Source organism: Pituophis catenifer, unplaced genomic scaffold, assembly GCF_029215685.1.
Source record: "Pituophis catenifer annectens isolate HBS135680 unplaced genomic scaffold, rPitCat1.0.hap2 SCAF_4, whole genome shotgun sequence".
NCBI classification, from domain to species: Eukaryota; Metazoa; Chordata; class Lepidosauria; order Squamata; family Colubridae; genus Pituophis; species Pituophis catenifer.
In genome coordinates, this window is record NW_027256884.1 from 71790435 (window position 1) to 71796434 (window position 6000).

Here is a 6000-nt window from a genome sequence, read left to right on the forward strand (position 1 = left end):
TTTGTACCAATTTATTTGTATTAGATTTGAACATTGAAATATCTAAATTGCATTAAGTCCAAAATCTTTGAGTCTATTTCCTGAGATTCAGCAATTGTCCATAAAGATTAACTGTACTATGGACTTCTTTAATAGCTATGTAGAAATAGATTCTCTTATTGAAACAAAACCCAATCCTTTTTTTTACTGTTTTGCATGCAAGATTACTAGGAGGAAAAATAAAATACCAACATCCATTTTAAGGCACAGAGTTAATAGCAGAAATAGTGATAAACTTTCTCAATTTAATGTTCACATAACTCCTTGCTTTATATCTGTAATAGCATATAACTGAAATAGAGGGATCATTTTTATGTTTCCCTAAGAGGTACAGACATGCCTTGAAAACTGTTTTAAATGACCTTTCCTCATGATACAATTTTTAAAAAATCATCTGTAGCTCACAGCTGAGGCAACTTCATTGTCAGCTATTCCAGAATAAAAGGAATGTTTTTCTTCTCCAACATATTTTTCCCATGAACATGCTTCATTGGGAATAATGGCTGATGATGCAGTCAGAAGCTGGAATCTACACAGCTCTGTTTGGTCACCTTTGGCTTCTTTGGCCTTACTCTCGTCTTTCATCCATGGCACTTCCATCCATGGCCATTGGACATCTGTGGAGACAGGCAGCTACTAATGCTTTCCAAAACACTTGCCAGTTCTTACACATGGACCTTATGACCAGAGCTGTGGAGTCGGGAGATAAATGTTCCGACTCCGACTCCTCAGTTTTTTGTACTTCCGACTCCGACTCCGACTCCCCGACTCCGACTCCTCTGTATTAATATGCGAATGTATTTTATACATTCCTTGAAGGAAAGAAAGGCAACATACATGTCATTACCACAGGACTACTGGCTGGGAAGCCAACAGTCTACTGTATTGAACAGTTTAAGCAAAAGACAAACACAATGAAAACAACAAAGTTTTATTAATTTTTTTTTATTAATTTAATTAATCAAGTTGCTGGATAGTAGCAGCAGGCATAAACATCAGGAACAGGAACTTTACCAGTTCAAAAATACAAACCACATTATTTGGTTGTTTTAGAACAAAAACAAAGCTTATCTATATGAACCAAAAACAAAATCTGTAAAACCTAGAAATGGTTTATATTAATCTTGAAATGTAGTTATAGGCTTAGCAAATGCAAATCAATTCAATGTAGAGTTCTAAGGAAGAGAATTGCCTCTGCCAGATCCTCTTTCATAGAGGCTCTTAAGTCAGACTTTATTATTTTTAGGGCTGAAAATAATCTTTCGACACTGACTTGGGTGGGTGGCATTGCAGTAACTATTCTGGCCACATCACTAACGATCTCTGGATAAACAAGGATGGCTTCTTCAACAGTAAGTTTTGATGAGCGATCATACTTTTCAACTTCTTTTAGTGCTTTATAAAACTCCTGTTGGAATTTTTTTATTTGGACATTTACTGGTTCTGTAACGCTTATGCGACGTCGCTTTCCTTTAGCAACTTCCATTTTGTCTAAGAAGGAATCAAAGTCTAATTCTTCGTTTGAAGAAGATGATTCTGAGTTACCACTATTGCTTAAAAGAACTCCATCCTCCTGTGGAGGTATTTCAGGTCGTAATCCCTTCATGCGAACTGCTACATCATAGAGGGCCTTTTTCCCAGTAGCAATCTGTTTACTGTTCAATAAAAGTCGGCTCATTGGGTCGACATAAATAGCCGCTAACAAGATTTCATTTTCCAGCAAAAGACTCTCTCTTTTCATCATTGAAGATGCAATGCCCTCAGCTATTAACCCTCCATTTTTGTTCAGGCGATATAACAGGCTCTTCCATTCCAAGAGGAATTTACCCGGGGTTAGATCATCACATTGCAACCTCTTGGTGACAGTGAAGGGGTGAGAAAGAAGGTTCTCCAGCTCTTTTGTTTGTGTCCACTGGCTTGCAGTTAATGCAAGATTTTCATTGTCCATTTCTTCTATGAAGTCTTTAAGTTCAAGCAAACGCTTCACCATTAAATAAGTGCTTCCCCAGCGAGTTGTTTGATCCAAAATGGCTCCTTTGCCTGCACGTCTTTTCAAAATTGCATCTGTTTTTGGGGCCCTGGCTGCAACAGTTACTTGCCGTAATTTGCCAATTAATGTAGCTGCATGGCGATCTTTTAATCCATCTCTTATGGCAAGTTGCAGTGTATGAACAGCACATCGCATATGATGAATAGTAGCAAGCTTCAATGCTTCTTCAACAAAGTTGTCTAAAAAAATGTCAGCATTCTCTTCAGTTTCTAAACTTTCTCTAATACTTGCAGAGCTGTCTTCCTCTAAGTCTAATATCTGTTTGATACCTTCTTCATCTGCCTTCATCTTCTCAATTGTGCTCAACATGTTAGAAGCGTTATCTGTCACAACACATAAAATCTGTTCCTTTTTAATTTCAAAATCTTCTAGAACACCCTCCACTAACTTCTGAAGGTAATCACTGGTGTGATGTGCCTGAGTGTCCTTTACTCCGAGGGTCCGTGTTATTGTTTTGTTATTTTCATCCACAAATCTAACATTAATAGCGAAATAATTGACTCTGTGACGTGTGCATGCATCCATTTTAAGGAAGACAAAACGTCCTTTCATAACTTTCTGTAGTTCTTCCTTTTTACATTTGGCCTCCTCAATTATAAGTTTCCTTATACTTTCTCTTTCCAGAGAAACACCAAGTTTTTTTGCCATTTCTCCATTTAGGCCTAAAAAGGCTGTCTGTGAAAAGAAGGATAGTGGTACACTATTCTTTACTACCATTTCAATAATGTGGTGTTTGAATTTTTCTGGTGTCATCCTTATGGTAACTTTGTCAGATATAAAGAATTTTCTTATTTGTGATTGTTCTCCAGTAGATTTCTGAATGTTTTTTGTCACAGAAGTAGATGCAATGTTTTCATTGCTATCTTTCTCATTCACGGCTTCTAACACTTTGGGATGAAAACGCTGTAAGTGTCTTTTCAAATTTGATGCTCTTGTAGGTGCATTTTTATCAGGCCCACTGAAACTGCTAATTTTTGCATCACATTGTTTTTCACCATCATCATCTTTTCTAATACATTGGCACACGTAATGTTTTCCATCACTTGATAATGCAAAGTGCTCATAAACAGTAGACTTTGTTGTGTTTGTTGTTAGCAGTCTTTTTGCCATTGTTTAGGATGCCTCTTTCCCTAAAATATAAAATATGTTATACTAACTGGCATATAATTAGATTTTTAATATCAACATACACAGTCTTGTAAGTTGTACGTACATGGCTTTATACAAACAAATAAGCTATATATCCCAGCACTAAACCTAGACATGATTTGTCCTATACAATATAAACACTTACAGTTGAATCCAAGAAGCTGTTCCACCAAGTTCTTCTAAGCCAGTGGTTCTCAACCTTCCTAATGCCGCGACCCTTTAATACAGTTCCTCATGTTGTGGTGACCCCCAACCAGGGGTGGGTTCTAAATTTTTTTACTACCGGTTCTGTGGGCGTGGCTTATTTTGTGGGCATGGCTTGGAGGTTATGTGACTGGGTGGGTGTGGCTAGCTGGTCATGTGACCGGGTGGCCATGGCTATGTGTATAGAGGGCTGAAAAAAGTCATTTCTGACAGGTCCTCGCACTTTTGACTGGTCCTCACACTTATGACCATCCTCACATTTATGCCCGTGCAGCATTTTTAACAACCATGTCACTCATTTCACAACTGCTTCTCTTCACCATGGTGACAAGATAGGGCAAAAACGTAAAATGTGAGGACAGTCGTAAGTTCGAGGACTGGTCAAAAGGGAGAGGACCAGTCAGAAATAACTTTTTCAGCCCTCTGAGTAGTCCATATACATAAAAGGATACAGCAATAGAGAGGGATGAAGGAAGGGAAGGGAAATTAGAGTAGGAGTGAGGGTAAGAGAGGGAGGAAGAGAGGAGGAGAAGGAGAAAGGAAGAGGAAGTAGGGAGGAGAAGAAGAGGGTGAGGAAGAGAAAGTAAGAAGGAAAGAAAAGAGAGAGGTGGTAGGTTTGAGGAGAAAGATTGCTGTACAATAAAAAAGATGAAAGGGAAGAAAGCCAACCCCAAACAAATATAAAGATATTAAGATAAAGAATGAATTGTTAAACTTTAAAGAATAAAAGAGAACAAATATGAATAAATAACAATAATTAGAAACACACATACAAACATACAATGTATTTTCTTTGAACAGAGTATTTGGCCGGTTCATAAATTTAAACAGTGTTTAGTCATTTCAATTAAATTTACAATTTCTATATTTCCTTTTTGCCATATTTATTCCTCATCTATTTTTGTAAAAAACCAATATTACCCTTCATCCTCATCTCTAATCTTAATCAAATTCAATTTTTCCCTTCTATTCTATATTATACCCCTTCCCATTGTCATCTATTTTTATATCCATCCTCACATTGGTTAATTATGTAATATTACAGTTGTTTAATATGAATTCAACATTTTAATATAAATCAATTAGTTATATAACTACCTTTTTTGTATATTAATCAATATGAACATGAATATTCCAATTATTTCCATGCAATCCAATTTCTTACAAATCAATTAATTATATTTACCAATAATAATAAACCAAATAATTTCCCCCATATATTCCTCCAAACCACAACTTAACCATTTCTGCTTTCAACACAATATACAATTAATAGTATCTCAATTATTACAATTCCCTAGTTAAATAGAGCTTTTTTTCTTTTGTGTTTTAAAATCTCCTTTTTTCCCTAAATTTCCCGTTGTTTGCACCTACCTTTTTTGGTGAGGAAAAAGAAAAGAAATCTGCCTGCCTAATTTTCTAACATGCAAAACCAACAGCCTGCTTTACTCTCTCTTTCGTTTTTCAGTATAGCTAGGGGGGGAAAAATCTGCAGTCTTTCCAAGCAAGCAAAAGAGCACTGAGCAAAACAGCTCAGAGCAAATCAGCTGGGGGTCGGGAGCCGATCTAATCAAGGGCTAATTAGCCTATGCTGAAGCTCCGTGGGCCAATAAAATTACAAAAAAACCACCGAACCATTTGTTAAATTGCTGGGTCGCCCGCCCCTCGCCCACCACTATTTATTGGCAATAAATAGTGGTGCGGAGGGGCGGGGCAAGCCAGCAATTTAACAAACGGTTGGGCTGCACCACTGGCTCTAGGGCGGCCCTTTGAAGCCCCGTGGCAAGAATTTAAACAGTTTTTTTTCCTCTAGCCATCGGAGGCAGCAATAGATTGGGAGTGGGCGGGGTAAACGAACGGCCAGCGATCCAACAGAGCAGAGAGTGAGGGTGAGTGAAGGCATGGGGGGGGCAGAGAGGGCTTTGGCGACTCCTGTGAAATGGCCGTTCGACCCCCAAAGGGGTCGCGACCCCCAGGTTGAGAACCGCTGTTCTAAGCTCTTCTAGCAGAGAGAGGTAGTTGGGCAGAAGCTGCTGCCTTCTCCTTTTTGTGTGCTGATCTGCTGCTGAAGATAGGGCAGTGGGAGGATCCAGGAAGGGGCATTTATTATAAAACATGATTTCCCTAGTAGAATCCCATAGTCATGTTTAAAGTTTAAGCTAACAATCAGAGTTTACAAGTTTTTATAGCCTTAGCTGAATGACAGCAGTTTTTCCAATGGTTTACAGCTTCAGTCTTGAACTATTGACCCTCCATTCCCTTCACTTATGCAAGTGTCTCTAGTCCTGCAAAAAACATATTTACTTAATCCCTTATCAGTGAGAGGCTAGGTTACCCATGGGCGCTGCGTTCCCTGTAACAGCAGAACACAACACTATGGAAAGTATAAGTATTGCCACTCCTAATTGTGCGTTGCGTGCCTTATAGTGAAGCACATGAAAAGCATGCTTCTTCACGGTCACTTAACGTGTTCATTTTGCGGTTACGTGAGGCACTGCATGCATTGGTCTTTATTCTTACAGTAGAGAAGTCATTAATTATAACTTTTTGTGAATTGG